The 22,438-nt window shown below is 47.4% G+C and overlaps 1 long non-coding RNA gene across 1 annotated transcript in view; it reads left to right on the top strand.

The window, feature by feature from the left end:
* The window catches only part of LOC137636113 (uncharacterized), a 39,009-nt gene that overhangs the window by 8,593 nt on the left and 7,978 nt on the right, over positions 1-22,438 (top strand). Inside the window, exons 2-3 of the long non-coding RNA XR_011042943.1 lie at positions 665-757; positions 10,523-10,733. This is a non-coding gene — a long non-coding RNA (uncharacterized lncRNA). The remainder of the gene's footprint in view (positions 1-664; positions 758-10,522; positions 10,734-22,438) is intronic.

Raw genomic sequence — 22,438 nt, 5'->3', positions numbered from 1 at the left:
ACCCACAGGAGACTCGATACGTTCTCTATCGGTCCTGTGGTGGCTGCACAACAGCTGGTTTAAAACCTCAAGCTCCTTATTGGACAATTAGCAGAAGGTTGAGGGCAATGTTACCCGGTTTTAGTCTGCATGGATGAAAAGTTTTGACTGGCCCTTATTCTTTTCTTCATCATCCCCTCTCTTGGGGAAAGCAGCATCCGGGGTTTTCTGCATAGCTGACCTCAAACCACTGCAGGTAAACCATGCTCCCTTGTGTTCCTAGTTTTAATATTAATACTGTTACGTCCCCATACCCTGACGAGGTGGTATTGGGAAAGTCCTAGTCTACAAGTTTCCATCTAAAGAACTTCAGAACAACTTTCTAGGATGAGTCACACTTCATACCTTCACACACAGCTTGCGTAGGCCGCAGACCTTGTGTAGCAAGGTTCTAGCGAGGTGCAGGGACTCCTTATTTCTTGAGTGCTTACACACTCAAATAAGGAGTCCCCAGGGAAAGCCAAAAGCCAGTAGTTTATGGAATGATGTGCAGTAGTTAAAATTTTACTTAAATTATACATTCTCTTATTGAAGGACTCAGGTTTGTTTAGTTATGGTAAATATAATTTACTGTACTTTAAAAATTTGTTATATTATAGACTAATATTTTACTTAATTCATTCAGAAACCATACCTTCAAGGCCAGGTTAAGTAGGTGAGCCATGGAGATGGAAGCAGGCCTTTGTCAAGCTGTGCTCGGTGTTGTAATTTATGTAAGGTTAGGTAGTGTCCATCCTTTTTATTTTTGTATACGTAGATGTTACCCCTGAGGTCTTCCTAATATTTGCAAACCAATTTACATTTGTTCTGTCACTAAATACAAACCAACGCTCTTCATAGGGGATATTACTTTCATTGAAGCTGAATGCGAGCGTTAACCACCCACCCACTAGTTAGCGAGGGTGGGTGGAGGGTTACTAGCTAGCCCGCTCACTCACACACCGGGGCTGTGAACCCACTTTGTTTTTGGCTTGAGTGGAGAATGTACGTTGCCCCTCTTCCCCCCTCACCTTTATTGACTTGCCATTACTGACTAATTGCTTTCTTCTCTTTCTTTTCAGTGTGTGTGTGTGCTCTCTCCTTGGCCGTCCACATGCGGACTTGTCCGGGACCTGATGGCTGCTCCTGTGGGATGTTTATGTCATAAGCATCTGCTATGTCCTGCCTGCTGTGAGCGGCGTGGTGACCAGGACAACACCTGCCTTGAATGCCGAGAGTGGTCTGCCTCTCAGTGGGAGAAGTATGGGACCCGACATAAGAAGTCCAAAAGGGATTCTTCACCTTCAGGGTCTTCCTCGAAGTTTAAGAAATCTAGGACTTCTCTGATCACGCCCAACCTCTTCCTAAAGCTCCTGTTCATTCTGTTTACGCCGGGAAACAATCGCAGAAAAACGTACGCCAATTAACTCCAGGTCAACCTCAGGTCTCGAGGAATAGTGCTGCTTCCCCTAGTGAAGCGGCCCCGCCCCACCCCTCTCCCTAAGTGAGACTTGCAGTACTCTTTTTCTGATGTTTTCCAGGTATGGTCATCTCTGGATTTGACCGGCTCCCGAAGATAAACGTGTTTTTTGAACTTCAACTGGGTTCGAAGCAGAAACGATCACACTTCCTCAGAGGTGGATCCCTTATTGTTGCTGAGTGTGAGCTTACAAGATCCTGAGGTTTTGTCTGCCGTGTCCGCTGACGATTCCCACCCTGCCTCTTCTTCCGCTGCTGCCGCCGTTGCCAAAGACTGCTCCCTCCCCCCTTGCTGAGCCAATTCTTCCATCTGGGGTAGAGCAAAGTTCAAGGCAGGTCCCTCTTGTGGGTGGGTATCGCTCTCGCCTAGAGTGAGATCCCCCCGTAGAATCCCAGATCCAAATGTCTTCTAGACATCTTCCTGTTCCTGCTTAGCATTCCTCCCCTTCGGAAGATCTTCGCTGCCCTCAACGAGCTCCCAGAGTGAGTGGTTCTCCTTAACGCTTCAGACGTTCTCCTCCCCCTCCGTCTAAAAAACCTCTCTTTGGTTTACCCAAAGACTGCGATCTCCTTCGCCAGACAATCCCCTCCGGAGGATCGTCGCTCATCAGTGGAGTACCTCGTCACTCGTCACCTTGACTGCAGACCTCTTCCAGAGACCGTCACTCTTCACCTCGTGATGAATAACATCAGAGTCGCCGACAGCCTTCTAGTTCCCAACCCTCATCTGTTATATTGGACTCGCCGTTTGCCAGCCCCTAAGTATTTGTTTGTCCATAGGCACCCTTCAACTTCTCGTCACTTGACAGTAGTTTGTGGTTTGTCAGCTGCCATAGATTCTTCAGGCTTTCCGACCACTTGTCGATCACTTGCAGTCCACTGTTCATCAGCTGATCGTAGTTCTACAGCTACTTGTCACTCATCCACGACTCATCATTCCCTGCCTTGTTGACGTTCACCAGCAGCTTATCGTTCGGCTGTAACTCACCGATCACCAACTACTAGACTTTCGGCAGTTTCTCGTCGTTCTCCAGCTGCTCGTTGTTCCTTAGCTTCTCGGCATTCCCCAGCTGCTCGTCGATCGCCAGTGGCTCGTCATTCGCCAGCTGTTCTTAGTTCTCCTGTGGCTGGTCGTTCACCAGCCGTTCGCCATTCGCCAGGCTGTTGGAGATCTCCAGATTAAAAGCAATTTTCCTGACACTCTCCTCTTTGAGCTTCTCATCACTCATCAAGTCATCGGCACTCGCCAACTTGCCATTTGCCAGCTCCTTGTAGGAGTTTTCCCTCTCATTCACCAGCTCACAAATGACAGTCATCAGGCTTAGATCGCCGTTTTCCAACTCTAGACCGTAAGTCTTCTGTTTCTTACAGGTCGACTCAAGAACACAGCTCCCCAGCCAAAGTGTCCAGGACATCACGCCTGGAAGGACCACTTCCGACAACCTCTCCTTCAGAAGGAACCAGCCTTTAAGGAGCCTAGATGGGTAAGCTGCCCTGTCCATTCACCCTTAAGTGGGAACCATCAAGGTAGCAGCCGTCCGCCTCTTCGCACCGCTTGCCTGTCCAGTCATCAGTCGATCCAGGCAGGAACCTGGTTCCATCTTTTCAGAGACCTTCAGCATCGATCCTCTCAGGGAATCTGTCGGCCAGCTCCTCAGTGGGCAAGAAACCTTGGTTCAATGCACCGGTCAAAGCAGTTCACCAGGCATTTGTGGAAGGTGTCTCACCTCTACAGTCCACCAGTATGCCAAGGATTCCTTTGGAGAAGTCGTCTTCATCTTCGGCTGACTCTAGACGTAAGTCTACGTTCCCCCCTCCTGAGGTGCCCTCATCATCTTCCATCTCTCTTAAGTGGAGATGAGTAATAGCTAAACCGCAGGATTCCTCTCGGATCAAACTGACTCCTGTACGGATATTCAGGCGGAGACTGAGCATCGTCATCCCCACTCCTCCGGGGGTAGGCGCCCCCAGCATCTCCCGAACCAAGATTCTCCCTCTCTCGGAGAGGATTCTTTGGCTGGGTCTTCCTGCCCCTCCCTTATCAAGGTGGTTCCCTCGAAGCAGCTACCGTTATCCAGACCTTTACTGGAGGACGTCGCTCCTTCAGCAAATGATGGACATACAGAAGAGCATGCAAGACCTTCACTCCTGGAGGAATTCTTTCCATCCCGTAAGGGGTCTAGGATGCCAAGACTGTCATAGAGTCTGGCAAGGACTTCAAGGCCTTCACAAAAAGGATCCAAATGATCTTCTCCAAACCCTGCAGGGTCGTCATCATTGTTCGAGGGACGACGTCGACTCACCTCGAGAGGAGATCTAGTGGGTGGATGACTTAACGACGATGACGACCATCTCCCAAGACCTGCTAGTCCAAAGCTATTGGAGGCAGAGCAGGAGGAGTTGGAGCACGCCTTCTAGCAGGTCTTGGCCTGCATGAGGATCATTAATGGGTTATCTGATCCAGCGGTGCCTGTCGGAAGGCGTTCTCACAGATCACTTGCTCCTCCCTTAAACATCTTCCACCTCCTTTTGTGCAGCAGAGGAAGTATCACGAGGTCTCCTATGAGCCCCTTCCTCCCCTGCCTCTCGATCACTCCATAGAGGCCCTTACCAGAGGGATCTCCCTCGAGAGACTATCAGGACTTCGAGTTTCGTTCTCGGCATTGAAGATTCTTAACCAGGAGAAAGTAGCGAAGTACGCCATGCAGGCTACTTTGTGGCTAGACCTCTGGTTAGGATCAGTGGGATACCTCATAAGGACCGAGGACAGGTGCAAGACCTCGAGGAAGGTGATATAGACCTTTCTATTATCAGGAAATGAAACCATTGAGTTCCTTTCCCACCAAGTTGTGAACTTTTGGGCAAATACGATCCTTCGGCGAAGGGACTCAATAAAAAAAAAGATTCCGCCGTCAGCTCCCCCAGAATGAAGTAACGAGACTGAGAAACTCTACTCTGAATGATTCCTCTGTTCAGGCAGGAAAACGTTGACCGGGCTTCAGATTATTATTATTATTATTATTAAATGCTAAGCAACAACCCTAGTTGGAAAAGCAGGATGCTATAAGCCCAGGGGCCCCAACAGGGAAAATAGCTCAGTGAGGAAAGGAAACAAGGAAAAATAAAATATTTTAAGAATAGTAACAACATTTAAATAAATATTTCCTATATAAACAATAAAAACTTCAACAAAACAAGAGGAAGAGAAACTAGATACAATAGTGTGCCTGAGTGTACCCTCAAGCAAGAGAACTCTAACCCAAGACAGTGGAAGGCCATGGTACAGAGGCTATAGCACTACTCAAGACTAGAGAACAATGGTTTGATTTTGGAGTGTCCTTCTCCTAGAAGAGCTGCTTACCATAGCTAAAGAGTCTCTTCTACCCTTACCAAGAGGAAAGTAGCCACTGAACAATTACATTGCCGTAGTTAACCCCTTGGGTGAAGAAGAATTGTTTAGTAATCTCAGTGTTGTCAGGTGTATGAGGACAGAGGAGAATCTGTAAAGAATAGGCCAGACTATTCGGTGTCTGTGTAGGCAAAGGGAAAGAACCGTAACCAGAGAGAAGGATCCAATATGGTACTGTCTGGCCAGTCAAAGGACCCCCTAACTCTCTAGCGGTAGTATCTCAACGGGCGGCTGGTGCCCTGGCCAACCTACTACAGGACACCCTCCTCCATAGGGCTCGAACATCTCGTCCTATAGACCACTTCCTCTGCAGAAGAAACAACAGAAACAGCTAAAACCGCTGACGAATAAACGAATAGGACAGCAGCTACAACGACAACAAGGTGTAGAAGCCTTTTCCAGCCAAAGAGCGAAAGGGTTCCAAGCCCTCATGTGGAGGTAAGAGTTCTAGAGAAAGCAGCCGAGACTGCACCCGCTAGGATGGGCCATCCTCCCATTTGTCCACCAGTGGTGGTTACCTGCATTGCCACTGGCAAAGGTGACTGCAGCTTAAGGTTAAACCTTGGACAGTCTCCATGATTCCTTTAGGGTATTGCGTCTCATTCACTCAATCTCTCCCTCCACTGACCAAGGATCCAGTTCCATCAAGCTTCTATGCGAAGGGATCCGCAAAGGAGCTGGCTCTCCGGGCTGAATTCCAGACCATGTTGAAGAAGGCTGCTCTCCAGGAGGTCCTCGGTGACTCCCAGGCTTCTTCAGTCGACTCTTTCTTGTGAAAAAGGTGTTATCGACCTCTCAGCTCTGAACAAGTTTGTCTAACAAACTCCGTTCAGCATGGAGACGGCAGACACAGTCGAACAAGCGGTAAGACCACAGGACTTCATGTGCAAACTGGACCTAAAAGACGCATACTTCCAGATCCCAATCCACCCGTCTTCAAGGAAGTATCTAAGGATCATTCCAGACAACAAGAAATACTAGATCAAGGTGCTGTGCTTCGGTCTTTCCACAGCACCTCAAGTTTTCACGAGAATATTCGCCCTAGTGTCATCCTGAGCTCATAGAATCGGCTTCCATTTCCTGAGATATCTGGACAACTGGCTGATTCTAGCAGACTCGATGGCAACCCTTCTTCATCTCCGAGACAAACTTCATAAGTTTTGATAAGATCTGGGAATCATGGAAAATCTCAAGAAGTCGTCACTACTTCCCTTTCAACGACTGGTATACTTAGATATTATCATCGACACTGATCAACAGAAAGTCTTCCCATCAGATGACAGGGTAGTGAGGCTGACGAAGGTAGTAAGACCATTCCTCAGACGAGAACTCCCAGCCCAGAGGTGGTTATGTCTCCTCGGGCACCTATCATCCTTGGTTTGTCTAGATCCCAAGGGCTGTCTCAGTATCTGATCTCTCCAATGGAGGCTAAAGTTCAGCTGGAATCAGTCTAACGATTCCCCGGACATTCGAGTTCCTGTAGGACTAGAAGAGCAGACAGACCTCAGATGGTGGGTGGCAGACGAGAATCTCCGCACGGGTGTCGACCTTCTCGTCCTCTCCTAAGACTTGATGCTCTTCTCAGATGCATCAAAAGAAGGATGGGGGCCAACATGCTGCACCACACAGCCTCAGGCCTATGGTCAGAGTCCAAAAAGTACCAGCACATAAATCTCTTAGAAATGAAGCCAGCCTTCTTAACCCTCCAACAGTTCCAGCAGTTCTCGGCAGGCCACTTGGTGGTGTTGATGAGCGACAACACATTGGTAGTGGCTTACTTCAACAAACAAGCCGGTACCTTTTCGCAGGCCCTAGCATCTAGCATTAGAGATTCTGAGATGGTCAGAAGACAACTCGGTGACCCTATCAGCATGCTTCATTCCAGACAAAAGGAATGTGCTCGCAGACAACCTGAGCAGAGCGACTCAGATATTGGGCTCCGAGTGGTCTTTAAATCATCTAGCAGCTAACAAAGTCCTGACTTTGTGGGGTTCCCCGACTATGGACTTGTTCGCAACATCCCCGAATTTCAGGCTCCCGCTTTACTGCTACCCAGTCTCGGATCCCCAGGCTCTCTGGCAAGATGCATTCCAGCAACGGTGGGACAACATCGACGTTTGGGTCTTTCCCCCGTTCTGTCTGATGAGAAGAGTTCTCAACAAGACCAGAGCATCCACCAATCTCTCGATAACCCTCATAGCTCTGCTATGGCATCACGCAGAATGGCTCCCGGACCTTCTGCAGCTCCTAACAAAGCTCCCAAGAGAACTCCCTCCACGACATGATCTACTCAAGCAGCCCCATGGGAACATCTTCCACAATGCTGTAGCTTTGCCATGACTTGACGCCTGGAGACTATCCAGAACCTCCTCACTCTGAGAGGATTTTCGCAACACCTTCGACACTCATCAGCTTCGGTCTACCAAGCTAAGTGGACTGTCTTCTATGGTTGGTGTCGTGGAAGGGGTATCTCTCCCTTCGATGTTACTATTCAAATGATAGCAGAGTTTCTTTTACACCTTCGGAGGTAATGCTCCTCTCAGTTTCAGCAGTATAAGGTTACCACTCAGCCTTGAGTCTAGTATTTAAGCTGAAATTTGTAGATATTTCTTTATTGTTGGAACTTTCTCTCCTCATAGAAGTTATGAGTTTACTGTCCCTAGTTGGAAGTTAGAACTGCTTGGAACATGGTTTGGGTCCTTCAGTCTCCCCTATGAACCATTACGCCAGGTAACAGATCGCCACCTCACTCTGAAGAGGGTGTTCCTACTCGCTTTGGCTTTGGCCATAAGAGTTTGTGAACTTCATGGTCTTTCTTAAGACATCGCCCATTCAAAGGAATGGGGAGAGGTAATCCTCAGCTTCATTCCTGATTTCATTGCAAAGTCTCAAAATCCAGGGGTAGCAGATCCTAGATTTGATTTCTTCCAAATTGAGAGTCTTCGTACCATAACCGATGACACAGATCAACTGTTACTATGCCCAGCAAGAAGTTTTGAGGTATTACGTCAAAAGAACACCTGCAGCTGGCCCCCAAGTGTCAGCACTCTTCGTTAGCACAAGGAATGTCAAGAGAAGGATCACGAAGAACACCATCTGTGTTTGTATTCGTAAGGCCCTGAATCCCTATCCTCTTCCAACATATCGACCGAGAGCTCATGACGTCAGGGGCATTGCAACATCCCTTTCATTCAAATGAAACTACTCTGTGGCGCAGGTACCAGAAGCGGGCATGTGGAAGCATCAGACGACCTTCACTACCCACTACCTGCAAAACGTAACCCATGGGAACATGGAAACTTTTTCCATTGGTCCTGTGGTGGCTGCACGAGTTGTTTAACACCTCAAGCTCCTTGATGGACAAGTAGCAGAGGGTTGAGGGCATAAGTTATCCTGGAGTAGTCTGGGGTGATTGTTCAAGAATGGCTGGCTCTTTCTTTTCTTCATCTTTCCCTCCCTTGGGGAATCAGCATTCAGGGTCCTCTGCAAAGCTGACCTCAACTATCTGCAGGTAAATCATTTTCCCTAGTGTAACCTAGCATTGTTTTAATACTTGTTGCGTCCCCATACCCTAACGATGGGATATTAGGTAATGTCTTGGTGACCTCTGAAGATACCTATGGCTCGGAAGAACTCTTAGCTAGACTGTCACATTGCTAGTGTCACGAGCACACAGCTTGTGTAGGCCGCGGACCATGCATAGCACGGGTTTAGCGAGGTGTAGGGTTTCCGCCAATTAAGTGCAAAACGCATAAAGGGGAAAACCCTGGCTCAAAGCCAAAAAGCCAATTGGCACAGACTTCCACCTTTCTCAAGGGTAAGTCTCATCCCATATAGATAGCTTTGGTCTGTTATTTAGTGACGGAACAAATGACAAATTTGGAAGTCATTTGTATTTTTCCTAACAGTACAAACCTGTAGCTATTTATATAAATTTGCCAGCCAGTACCTGTCCCTCTTGAAGTCCTACTTCCTAGCAAAGTAGGTTAACAGCTCAGGTATGTGAGTGAGCAGGGTAGCTACTACTCCCCCCACCCTGCTAATAAGCGGATGGGTGCTTAACCCTCGTTTAAAGTCTCCTCACCTATCCTTCTTAGATTCCTAAACTGGGTTAAGTCTATTAGGGGTACGATATCTATGGTTATCTACGGATACGTCCCTGATTACACACGATATCTTAGGATAGTCGTTCCGGGGGTTAGAACCCCGTGATACCTGACAGTAATTCTCTTGTAATATCACTCGCAGAAATATTATGCAGTAGGAAGCTGCCGGAAGGAGCTTCCATCAGGACGACATGGCTATCTCACCCAAAAATAGATTTTTCCTACTTCAAAATTTGTTTTCTTTCAGCTTCGCATAAAGTAATACAGTGAACCCTCGTTTATCGCGGTAGATAGGTTCCAGTCGCGGCCGCGATAGGTGAAAATCCGCGAAGTAGTGACACCATATTTACCTATTTATTCAACATGTATATTCAGACTTTTAAAACCTTCCCTTGTACGTAGTACTGTTAACAAACTACCCTTTAATGTACAGAACACTTAATGCATGTACTACAGTACCCTAAACTAAAAAAGGCACAAATATTAAAGGTGATTTTATATCATGCATTTCCTAAACATGCTAAAAAGCACGATAAAAAATGGCAACCAATGTTTTGTTTACATTTATCTCTGATGATAATGTAGAAACAAACTGGAGGTAGAGCTTTGCTTATTACCCAGACATATTTCCCATACTTTTCCCTTAGAACTACATCACATCTTCCTACTTTAGATATATATATATATATATATATATATATATATATATATATATATATATATATATATATATATATATGTGTGTGTGTGTGTGTGTGTGTGTGTATATATATATATATATTTATATGTATACACATATACATACCTACATATATACATAAATACATGCATACATATATATATATATATATATTACTGTATATATATGGGTTATGGAAAAAATCCGCGAAGTGGTGAATCCGCGATGGTCGAACCGCGAAGTAGCGAGGGTTCACTGTATCCCCGTATAAATAGCTAAAGGTTTGTGATGTTAGGAAAAATACAAAGTACTTTCAAATTTGACATGTTATGCTGATATACGTGACCTTGCGGCGAGCTCTGCAACAAGAAGTTATGATTAAAAATTACAAAAAACTTTTATTCATGAAATTAAAAAACACAGTACATACTCCTCTCTGATAATGGTATAATGGTATTATACATAGCATAATGAGAAAATATAAGTACAGAAGTGTGATAAACGAAATCATAAGCTATGTTTTGACAACTCTATTTGCATCTCAAAGCTGTTCAGTACTGTGTACAGGTTGAAGCCTGTAGCTCTATCCCGACTGAAGCTATGTCGGTTTTATTAAGAATAGTTACTAAGGTCGTACAAATATTTAATGTTTAATTTATAACATAATGGAATTATTTATATATTTTATGTACTATGTAAATTTTGAATGAAGTCTTGGTGCCTAGCAATGAATTTCTCTGAAGTTAGATCAAATTTTAGCATTTTTCAAGTGACACTATTAGGGAAAGGGCTTTTTTTATGATGATTTATTTGAATTGAACAATATTCCAGGTAAGGCTGCTGTCACCCCAAGATGAACGTGGCTTTTAATCATGACGCCGATGCGATGGAAATAGCCAGATCTTTTCTGGCTGCCCCAGTGGACTTTAAAGACTTGTCAAGAAAAGTATGCGTCTCGTGATTCACCAACCCTATCTTTAAAGTTCCCTTAGGAACTCATAAAACGTCGCATCTCTTTGTACTGGATGGAAATCCTTTAAAAGTAGGTTGCTTTTAGTTTTGGATTATCGGGAAAGTGTTTTCTTTTCACAAATGGAAATGTGCTATTGGCTAGAAAAACAAGTAACCTTATAGGTTACTTCGAGTTTCTGTACTGTATAGGCTATTGTGTTGCGGGTAGGATCAAATCATCTTTGTTCCAGCACTATATACAAACCCTTTCGTTCTTTATTAGGGATATACTTCCAGCGAAACTGGAAGACTAGCCATAAGATGTTTAGCCCTTTTACCCCCAGGCTCTTTGGAAATTTCCAACCCTTAACCCCCAAGGGGTTATTTTTTCCCTAGCACATTTTGCAGTATATTTGTTTTTAATTGCTCTAACAGCCTTAATTTTTATCATTGAGAGGTCAGGTTGGTCTCATTCTCTTGGAAAATGCCTGAATTTTCTCAAAAAAATATAAAAAATATGAAAAAAAAAATTTGTATAGCATTTTTTTGCAAGGACGTACCGGTACGTCCATGGGGGTAAAGGGATGAGTTTTGTGAAACATACCAGTACGTCCTTTGGGGGTAAAAGGGTTAGAGAGGGGTAACTCCCCCGCTGCTACTTAGCGGCGGGTAGGGGAGGTAGCCGGCTACCCCTCTCACACACAGACACACACACACACGCATACAGACACATCAGTGATGTCTCATCACTTTTGATTGTAAACAGGACTTAGAGGGGATAGGTGATGGCAGGCCAAATTTATATAAAGAGCTCTAGGTTTGTGTTAAGAAAAATACAAATTACTTTCAAATATGTCATTTTTATTGTTGTTAAAGAATGGTCAATAGTGGAAGAACAACATTAAAAGTGTCATATTTGTCAAGCTTTTTATTTGTATTCATTAATAGATATTTTTCAATATTAATCTTACCCGATGATCATGTAGCTGTCAACTCTGTTGCCCGACAGAAAAATCTAAGGTCGGGATACGCCAGCGATCGCTATACAGGTGGGGGTGTACATCAACAGCGCCATCTGTCGAGCAGGTACTCAGGTACTTCTTGTCAACAAGAACTCAATTTTTCCTCTGTCGTGCCACCGGCAAGACCTACTTGGATACGCTGTTGTTTCTGGAGTTGTTTTTCACGATTTTGGTGATGTATTCGCTCTAGATTTTAGCTTTCGCTATTCAGGAACACTTATCATTAGCTTATCAAGCTTTTTGATTAGATTTGGATTAATTGTTAATGAACTTTGCTAGATTTTGGATTTCCCCCTTGGCTAATTCAAGAATTCAAGATGTCTGACCATTCTCAAGTCCCTAAGTACAGGCAGTGTAGCGTTAGGGCTTGTTCTAGGCGTCTTCCGAAGGCCTCCATAGATCCTCACACCGTTTGTTCCAATTGTAGGGGTAAATCCTATCAATTGGAAGATCGATGTGAGGAATGCGCTGGGCTTTCGGAATTCGATTTTAACGAATTCCTAAAGAATGCACGTAGGCTAGAGAAGGATAGGATCAGGAGGAGTTCTTCTCGCTCGTTTGATTTTTCCTCTCCCCATGCCCCTCAACCTACTCCTTCCCCTGTAGTGGTGACTCCCGACCCTGCTACTAGTGCTCAACCCTCCATGGCGGACATGATGCGTGCCATTCAGGCTCTTGGTGACAGAGTGGAGTCATTAGCTAATGACCGGAATCAACTTTTGGCCGATGTCAAAGAGTTGAAAGCGAAAAGTACAGTGGGAAGTGTAGTGAGTGCAAGTGAGGTGAAAAGTGTCAGTGTCAGTGTTGCGCATGAGGGTACATCTGTTCGTGCCAGTCGTCCTCCCAGTCCGGGACCTCTTGCAAGCTCCCAAGCCCAGGGGAGAAGCAATGTCGAAGGACCAAAGGGTTCGACAGGCCTTGATCAGCGTACGGATGTACCCTCAGTGGTTGCGGACGTATCTGTCAGAGATCGTCCCATCCACAAACAGACGAGTGAGCCCACTCATTCCTCGTCTGTGGAAGAAGTTTCTAGGAAGAAACGTTGGACCAAGGTCTCACGACCTCTCAAGCGTAAGGTCCCTTCCGAGCGAGTCCAACGGCCCAGGTGTAGCCACTGGGTCAGTTCGGACTCGCCGCAGTCTTCCGAAGACTGCACACCTCCCAAGAGAGGTAGAGTGGTTCCGCAGCAGGCAACTACTCCGTCTGTTGCCGCACCAACCACGGTAGACCCTAAGTGGTCCATGCTGCAGACTATGCAGTCTCAGCTTGCTTCCTTCATGCAGGAGTATCGTGCTGAGAAGGTTGACACTGCACCTGTTAACCTACAACCTGCCACGGTTGTGCGCTCAGCAGATACTGCGGCTGCCTGCTCCCACACTCCACCTGTGAGAGCTCCACCACCGATGCGCAGTCGACCCTGCCAGACGCATGTTCATGCTGCACCCTCCGTTGACATGCGTGAGCTACTGCATCAGCAGTGGGAAGGTGCTGTCAAGCTGCCGTGTTTTGACGCAATGCGGCATGCTCCGCAACCCACGGCAGTCCCTCCCACGCACCAGCACTCCGCTTTTGTTGTTGCCAGCTCGCAGACTGACCAGCAGCGGCATGATGTTGGATCCGGTGCAGCTACGCATGCACCCGTGCTGCCGGATTCAGCCGTTCAGCTCTCTGCTACACCTTTGCCACTTCCTCCTCAGCATTCGGATGATGGAGTATCTGATGACGACGAAGCTGCGCATTTGGACGATCCGCACTCCGACTTAGAAGAACCCAAGTCTACGCCTCCCTCCTTAGACTTTAGGAAAGTCCTTGCCCTGTTCAGGGACTTGTATCCGGAACAGTTTGTGTCTGCAACCCCGCGCTCACCTCCCTCCGAGTTCGCTTTAGGCATGCAGTCAGCAGCTCCTGCCTTCACGAAACTCGTACTCGCACGCTCATCCAAGAGAGCTTTGAGGGTAATGGGAGAGTGGTTGCAGTCCAAGAAGCAACTGGGAAAGACAGCTTTCATCTTTCCGCCTACCAAGCTTGCTTCCAAATCTAGCGTCTGGTATGCCACGGGAGAGGAACCCGGCTTGGGAGTTCCTGCCTCTGCCCAGGGCGACTTCTCAAGTCTGGTTGACTCTCCCCGCAGGCTGGCTATGAGACGATCTAAGATTTGCTGGTCCTTTTCTGACATGGATCATCTGTTGAAGGGAGTTTTTCGTGCTTTTGAGATCTTCAACTTCCTCGACTGGTGTTTGGGAGCGTTAAGCAGAAAGACTTCCCCTTCGGATAAGGACTCTGCCATGCTTATCATGTCTAGCATGGACAAAGCCATTCGGGATGGGTCTGGTGAGCTTGCGGCTTCGTACGTGTCTGGAGTGCTTAAGAAGAGAGATCATCTTTGCTCCTTCTTGTCTGCGGGGATCACTCCATGCCAGAAGTCGGAGTTGATGTTTGCTCCGCTTTCCAAGTGTCTCTTTCCGGAAGAGCTGATCAAGGGAATTGCTGCCTCGTTGATCCAGAAGGATACCCATGACCTGGTGGCGTCTTCCGCACGTAAGGTCAAAGCTTTACCTTCCGTGCCTAGACCTAGGATGGACACACCAGCGTCTAGGTTCATCCCGCCCTTTCGTGGCAGAACCTCCAGCAGAGGAGGTACCCGTGCCGACAGTCATCGTGGCAAAACGTAGAAGGGTTCCAAGTCCTCAAAAGGCAGAATCTGACTGCCTACCTCTCCAGACAGCAGTGGGAGCCAGGCTCAAGAACTACTGGCAGGCTTGGGAGAGCAGAGGTGCAGACGCTCAGTCTGTGAAGTTGCTAAGGGAGGGGTACAGGATTCCGTTCTGGCGCAGTCCCCCTCTAGCAACTACTCCCATCAACCTCTCTCCCAACTACAAGGAGGAGGACAAGAGGCTAGCTTTGCAACAAGAGGTGTCTCTCTTGCTACAAAAGGGAGCGGTAGTCATAGTCCGGGACCATCAATCCCCGGGCTTCTACAACCGTCTCTTCCTGGTAGCGAAGAAGACAGGAGGGTGGAGACCGGTGCTGGACGTCAGTGCTCTCAATGCTTTTGTCACCAAGCAGACGTTCACAATGGAGACGACGAAGTCGGTGCTAGCATCGGTCAGGAAGGAAGACTGGATGGTCTCGTTGGACCTAAAAGACGCGTACTTTCATGTCCCCGTCCATCCAGACTCCCAACCTTTCCTAAGGTTCGTCTTTGGAAAGGTCGTGTACCAGTTCCAAGCCCTGTGCTTTGGCCTAAGCACGGCACCTCTTGTGTTTACCAAACTGATGAGGAATATTGCCAAATTCCTTCACTTGGCAGACATCAGAGCCTCCCTCTATTTGGACGACTGGCTTTTAAGAGCTCCGTCAAGTCGTCGCTGTCTGGAGAATCTCAGATGGACTATGGATCTGACCAAGGAATTGGGTCTCCTGGTCAATATAGAGAAGTCCCAACTCGTCCCATCCCAAACCATTGTCTATCTAGGTTTGGAGATTCAGAGTCGAGCTTTTCGGGCTTTTCCGTCGGCCCCCAGGATCAGTCAAGCCCAAGAATGCATCCAGAGCATGCTGAGAAGGAACCGATGTTCAGTCAGGCAGTGGATGAGTCTAACAGGGACACTGTCATCGCTGGCCCAGTTCATCGAGTTAGGGAGACTCCACCTCCGCCCCCTTCAGTATCATCTAGCTGCTCACTGGAGAAAGGACATGACGCTAGAAGCGGTCTCAGTCCCTATATCCGAAGAGATGAGGTCTGCACTGACGTGGTGGAAGAACAGCATTCTTCTCAAGGAAGGTCTACCGTTGGCTGTTCAGACCCCCGACCACCTTCTCTTCTCGGACGCATCGGACATGGGCTGGGGTGCGACACTGGACGGACGGGAATGCTCGGGCACGTGGAATCAGGAGCAAAGAACACTTCACATCAACTGCAAGGAGCTATTGGCAGTTCATCTGGCCTTGAGAAACTTCAAGTCCCTCCTTCTAGGCAAGGTGGTGGAGGTGAACTCCGACAACACTACAGCCTTGGCGTACATCTCCAAGCAAGGAGGGACTCATACGAGGAAGTTGTTCGAGATCGCAAGGGACCTCACCTGGTCAAGAGATCGAAATGATTTCGCTGGTAACGAGGTTCATTCAAGGCGACATGAATGTCATGGCAGATCGCCTCAGCCGGAAGGGTCAGGTCATCCCCACAGAGTGGACCCTTCACAAGAATGTTTGCAGCAGACTATGGGCCCTGTGGGGTCAGCCCACCATAGATCTTTTCGCTACCTCGATGACCAAGAGGCTCCCGATTTATTGTTCACCGATTCCGGACCCAGCAGCAGTTCACGTAGATGCCTTTCTTCTGGATTGGTCCCATCTAGACCTGTATGCGTTCCCTCCGTTCAAGATTGTCAACAAGGTACTGCAGAAGTTCGCCTCTCACGAAGGGACACGGTTGACGTTGGTTGCTCCCCTCTGGCCCGCGAGAGAATGGTTCACCGAGGTACTGCAATGGCTAGTGGACGTTCCCAGGACTCTTCCTCTAAGAGTGGACCTTCTGCGTCAGCCGCACGTAAAGAAGGTACACCCAAGCCTCCACGCTCTTCGTCTGACTGCCTTCAGACTATCGAAAGACTCTCAAGAGCTAGAGGCTTTTCGAAGGAGGCAGCCAGAGCGATTGCCAGAGCAAGGAGGACATCCACTCTCAAGGTCTACCAGTCAAAATGGGAAGTCTTCCGAAGCTGGTGCAAGGCGAATGCAGTTTCCTCAACCAGTACCTCTGTAACGCAGATAGCTGACTTCCTTTTACATCTAAGGAATGTAAGATCCCTATCAGCTCCTACGATCAAAGGTTACAGAAGCATGTTGGCAGCAGTCTTCCGCCACAGAGGCTTAGATCTTTCCACCAACAAAGATCTACAGGACCTCCTTAAGTCTTTTGAGACCTCAAAGGAGCGTCGGTTAGCCACACCAGGCTGGAATCTAGACGTGGTTTTAAGGTTCCTGATGTCAGCAAGGTTCGAACCGCTTCAATCAGCCTCTTTTAAGGATCTCACATTAAAGACTCTTTTCCTCGTTTGCTTAGCAACAGCTAAAAGAGTCAGTGAGATTCACGCCTTCAGCAGGAACATAGGTTTTACATCTGAAACGGCTACATGTTCCTTGCAGTTTGGTTTTTTAGCTAAAAACGAGCTTCCTTCTCGTCCTTGGCCCAAGTCGTTCGAGATCCCAAGCCTGTCCAACTTGGTTGGTAACGAACAAGAGAGAGTACTTTGCCCAGTAAGAGCTCTTAAGTACTATTTAAGACGTACAAAGCCATTACGAGGACAATCAGAAGCTTTATGGTGTGCTATCAAGAAACCTGCTTTACCGATGTCTAAGAACGCAGTTTCTTATTACATCAGGCTTTTGATTAGAGAGGCCCATTCTCATCTGAAGGAAAAAGACCATGCTTTGCTGAAGGTAAGGACACATGAAGTTAGAGCTGTCGCTACTTCAGTGGCCTTCAAACAGAACCGTTCTCTGCAGAGTGTAATGGATGCAACCTATTGGAGAAGCAAGTCAGTGTTCGCATCATTTTACCTTAAAGATGTCCAGTCTCTTTACGAGAACTGCTACACCCTGGGACCATTCGTAGCAGCGAGTGCAGTAGTAGGTGAGGGCTCAACCACTACATTCCCATAATCCCATAACCTTTTTTAATCTTTCTCTTGAAATGCTTTTTATTGTTGTTTTTTGGGTTGTACGGAAGGCTAAGAAGCCTTCCGCATCCTGGTTGATTTGGCGGGTGGTCAAATTCTTTCTTGAGAAGCGCCTAGATTAGAGGTTGTGATGAGGTCCTTTAGTATGGGTTGCAGCCCTTCATACTTCAGCACCTAGGAGTCGCTCAGCATCCTAAGAGGATCGCTAGGCTCAGTAAGGAAGACGTACTTAAAAAGGCAGAGTAATGGTTCAAGTCGACTTCCTTACCAGGTACTTATTTATTTTATGTTTGTTATTTTGAATAACTGCTAAAATGAAATACGGGATACTTAGCTTCTAATGTTAACATGTATGCTGGTCTCCACCCACCCCCCTGGGTGTGAATCAGCTACATGATCACCGGGTAAGATTAATATTGAAAAATGTTATTTTCCTTAGTAAAATAAATTTTTGAATATACTTACCCGATGATCATGAATTTAAGGACCCTCCCTTCCTCCCCATAGAGAACCAGTGGACCGAGGAGAAAATTGAGTTCTTGTTGACAAGAAGTACCTGAGTACCTGCTCGACAGATGGCGCTGTTGATGTACACCCCCACCTGTATAGCGATCGCTGGCGTATCCCGACCTTAGATTTTTCTGTCGGGCAACAGAGTTGACAGCTACATGATCATCGGGTAAGTATATTCAAAAATTTATTTTACTAAGGAAAATAACATTTTGTTTGGTAGTTCATCCTTCTTAAAATGTTTATACATAATCCAGAGTGAGTTGGCAATTTACTTGCTGCCATTTTCTCTTTTACGCAAAGGCTTAATCTGCTTGAGAATTTTTTTTAAAATATAAAGATTTTTATAGTAATTATGAATGAATTTGTTTTGGTTGAAGTTATCAGTGATAAATTCTGAATAGAAAGCAGATAATTTGAATTGGGTCAGCCTTTCTAAACTATTTTAGATGAAATAGAACTTTAAGAATAACATTTGTATAATTAAATTCAAAACGAGAGAGAAGGAATGCTTGTTTGGCACATGTGAAAGACTGTCCTCTTTCATTGTGTCAAATTGCAATTTCTCAATAAACTCATTAAAAAAAATGTCTTTTCCAATATTTTCATATACTGTATATTTACAGCTAATGATATACACGTTTTTCAATATTAAACTTAGCCGGTGATCATATAAGCTGTCAGCTCTGCTGCCCGACAGAAAAACCTAAGGACAAAATACGCCAGCGATCGCTATACAGGTAGGGGTGTACATCAACAGCGCCATCTGTCGAGCAGGTACTCAAGTACTCCATGTAAACACAGAACCAATTTTCTCTCTGTCGTGCCACCGGCAAGACCTACTAAATACGCTGTTGCTTACTGGATTGATTTTCACAGATTTTGGTGAAGTACTCATTTCTAGTTATTAGCTTTCGCTTTGCAGAGGTTATCTTCAATACTTCCTTGCATTCTTTGATTGAATTTTGGATTATTTGTTGACGACTTGGATAGATTTTGAATTCCCCTTTGACTAATTCAAGATGGCTGACCCTTCTCAAGTCCCTAAATACAGAAAGTGTAGTGCTAGGGACTGCTCAAGGCGTCTTCCGAAGGCCTCTATCGATCCGCACACCATTTGTTCCAATTGTCGGGGTAATACCTGTCAATTGGAAGATCGATGTGAGGAATGCGTTGGGCTTTCGGAATTCGATTTTCTCGAATTCCTGAAATATTCACGTAGGTTAGAGAGAGATAGAGTCAGGAGAAGTTCATCTCGCTCCGTTGATTTTTCCTCTCCCCATGCCCCACAACCTATTCCTTCCCCTGTAGTGGTTGCTCCTGATCCCCCTTCTAGCACTCAACAACCTTCGATGGCGGATATGATGCGTGCCATCCAGGCTCTGGGTGAGAGAGTCGAGTCATTGGCGAGTGACCGTAATCAACTCATGGCAGACGTCAAGGAGTTGAAGGGTAAGAGTGCAGTGGGTAGTGACAAAATGAGTGGAAGTGTTGTGGAAAATGTTAGTGTTGCGCTTGAAGGTGCGTCTGTTCGTGCCTGTCGTCCTCCCAGTCCGGGACCTCTTGCAAGCTCCCAAGCCCAGGGGAGAAGCAATGTCGTACGACCAAAGGGTTCGACAGGCTTTAATCAGCGGACAGACGTTCCCTCCGTGGTTTCGGACGTATCTTACCAAGATCGCCCCACCCACAAGAAGACGAGAGAGCCCATTTATTCCTCGTCTGCGGAAGATGTTTCTCGGAAGAAACAATGGACCAAGGTCTCACGACCTCTCAAACGCAAGGTCCCTTCCGCGCAAGTCCAACGGCCCAGTTGTAGCCACTGGGTCAGTTCGGACTCGCTGCAGTCTTCCGATGACTGCACACCTCCCAAGAGAGGCAAAGCGGTACCGCAACAGGCAGTAACACCGTCTGTTGCCGCACCTGCTACTGTAGACCCTAAGTGGGCTTTGCTGCAGACCATGCAGACACAGTTGTCATCTTTAATGCAGGACTTTCGTGCGGAGAAGGTTGACGCTGCACCCGTTAACCTACAACCAACCACGGTTGTGCATCCAGTTGACGCTGAGGCTACCTTCTCCCGCACTCCAGCTGTGAGAGTCCCGCCACCCATGCGCACTGTACCCTGCCAGCCGCATGTTGACGTTCGCCGACGCACGGAACCCTCCGTTGACGTCCGCGAGTTACAACAACAACAACCTAAGTTGTTTTGTTTTGACGCGGTGCGTCAACCTCCGCAACCCACTGTGGTTACCCCTACTCGCCCACAGCAGACTAGACAGTCGGGAGTAGACGCTTTGCGCCCCCGCGCAGCTATGGTTGTTGCCAGCTCACAGACTGACCAACAGTTCCATGACGTTGCGTCCAGTGCAGTCACGTATGCACCCGTGCTGCCGGACTCAGCTGACCAGCCAATGCCTACTCCTTTGCCGCTTCCTCCTCAGCATTCAGACAATGGACTCTCTGATGATGACGACGCTGCACACCTTGACGACCCGCACACGGACATCGACGAACCCAAGACCACGCCTCCCTCCTTAGACTTTAGGAAAGTACTTGCACTGTTCAAGGATATGTATCCCGATCAGTTTGTTTCTGCGGCCCCACGCTCACCTCCATCTGAGTTCGCTTTAGGCACGCAGTCATCCGCGCCTGCCTTTACGAAGCTCGTCCTCGCCCGCTCGTCCAAGAGAGCTTTAAGGGTGTTGGGAGATTGGATGCAGTCCAAAAAGCACCTGGGGAAGACAGCTTTCTTGTTTCCCCCTGCGAAACTCGCTTCCAGATCGAGCGTCTGGTATGCCACGGGAGAAGTTCTCGGCTTGGGAGTTCCTGCCTCTGCCCAGGGCGACTTCTCAAGTCTAGTAGACTCTCCCCGCAGGCTGGCCATGAGACGCTCCAAGATTTGTTGGACTCCTTCAGATTTAGATCATCTGATGAAAGGAGTGTTCAGAGCGTTCGAAGTGTTTAACTTTTTGGATTGGTGTTTGGGAGCGTTGAGCAGGAAGACCTCCCCTTCTGACAAGGAAACTTCCATGCTCATTATGTCCTGCATGGACAAGGCCATACGGGACGGTTCCAGTGAGCTTGCGGCTTCGTTCGTTTCCGGGGTCCTCAAGAAACGAGAAAACCTTTGCTCCTTCTTGTCAGCTGGAGTAACACAATGTCAGAGGTCGGAGCTTATGTTTGCTCCTCTCTCGAAGTGCCTTTTCCCAGAGGAGTTGATCAAGGAGATTGCTGCCTCCTTGATTCAAAAAGACACGCATGACCTAGTTGCGTCATCTGCACGCAAAACCACCCCTTTGCCTTCCGTGTCTAGACCCAGGATGGATACTCCAGCGTCAAGATTCATTCCGCCCTTTCGTGGCAGAGCCTCCAGCAGAGGAGGTGCTCGTGCCGAAGGGATACGTGGGAGCAAGAAGAAAGGTACCAAGTCCTTTAGAGGCAGAGTCTGACTGCCACCTTCTTCAGACAGCATTGGGAGCCAGACTCAAGAACTACTGGCAGTCCTGGGAGAACAGGGGCGCAGATGCACAATCTGTGAAGTTGCTCAGAGAAGGGTACAAGATCCCATTCTTGCGCAAGCCCCCTCTAGCAACGACTCCCATCGACCTCTCTCCCAGGTACAGAGAGGAGGACAAGAGACTAGCTTTGAAGCAAGAGGTGTCTCTCTTACTAGAAAAGGGAGCGGTAGTCAAAGTCCGGGACCATCAATCCCCGGGCTTCTACAACCGTCTCTTCTTAGTGGTAAAGAAGACAGGAGGGTGGAGACTGGTGCTAGACGTCAGTGCTCTGAATGTCTTTGTCACCAAGCAGACGTTCACCATGGAGACGACAAAGTCTGTTCTAGCAGCGGTCAGGAAGGAAGACTGGATGGTCTCTTTAGACCTAAGGGACGCTTACTTTCACGTCCCCATCCACCCAGATTCCCAACCTTTTCTAAGGTTCGTTTACGGGAAGGTTGTCTACCAATTTCAAGCCCTGTGCTTTGGCCTAAGCACGGCGCCTCTTGTCTTTACGAAACTGATGAGGAATATTGCCAAATTCCTGCATTTAGCAGACATCAGAGCCTCCCTCTATTTGGACGACTGGCTTTTAAGAGCTTCGTCCAGTCGTCGCTGTCTGGAGAATCTAAAGTGGACTCTAGATCTGACCAAGGAATTGGGTCTCCTGGTCAATATGGAAAAGTCCCAACTGGTCCCATCCCAAACTATAGTGTACCTAGGGATGGAGATTCACAGTCAAGCTTTTCGGGCTTTTCCGTCGGCCCCCAGAATAAGTCAAGCCCAAGGATGCATCCAGAACATGCTAATGAAGGACCGATGTTCAGTCAGACAGTGGATGAGTCTGATAGGGACGCTTTCATCACTGGACCAGTTCATTGCGTTAGGGAGACTGCACCTCCGTCCCCTTCAATTTCACCTGGCTGTTCACTGGAGAAAGGACAAGACGCTAGAAGCGGTCTCGATCCCTATTTCCGAGAAGATGAAGTCATCACTGACCTGGTGGAAGCACAACATCAACCTCAGAGAGGGTCTACCCCTGACTGTTCAGACCCCCAACCACGTTCTCTTCTCGGACGTATCGGATAC

Source organism: Palaemon carinicauda, unplaced genomic scaffold (assembly GCF_036898095.1).
Source record: "Palaemon carinicauda isolate YSFRI2023 unplaced genomic scaffold, ASM3689809v2 scaffold231, whole genome shotgun sequence".
NCBI classification, from domain to species: Eukaryota; Metazoa; Arthropoda; class Malacostraca; order Decapoda; family Palaemonidae; genus Palaemon; species Palaemon carinicauda.
The sequence above is the reverse complement of the archived record's forward strand: the minus strand, read 5'-3'. Positions and strand labels throughout refer to the sequence as shown.